A 443-nucleotide genomic window follows, 5' to 3' on the forward strand; every position below is an offset into this window, starting at 1 on the left:
TTGCACAAAAATAAATGTATTCGCATCGTATGTTACAGTAAACTCAAAGTTTACTAATACGTTTAAGATTTGGCATGAGAGACTTGGACATCCTGGTTCAATCATGATGCGAAAAATTGTGCAAAATTCTAATGGCCACCCGTTAAAAAACCAGAAAATTTATTGTTCTGGTGAGTTTTCATGTGATGCATGTTCTCAAGGAAAACTCATAATTAGGCCATCGCCAACCAAAGTCGGGAATGAATTACCAATATTCTTAGAGAGAATACATGGTGATATATGTGGACCTATTCACCCTTCATGCAGGCCATTTAGTTATTTTATGGTAATGATTGACGCATCTAGTAGATGGTCATATGTGTGTCTTTTGACAATACGAAATATGGCTTTCGCAAAATTCATTTCCCAAATAATCAGGTTAAAAGCACAATTCCCTGATTATG

The sequence above is a fragment of the Camelina sativa genome, chromosome 14, assembly GCF_000633955.1.
Source record: "Camelina sativa cultivar DH55 chromosome 14, Cs, whole genome shotgun sequence".
NCBI lineage: Eukaryota > Viridiplantae > Streptophyta > Magnoliopsida > Brassicales > Brassicaceae > Camelina > Camelina sativa.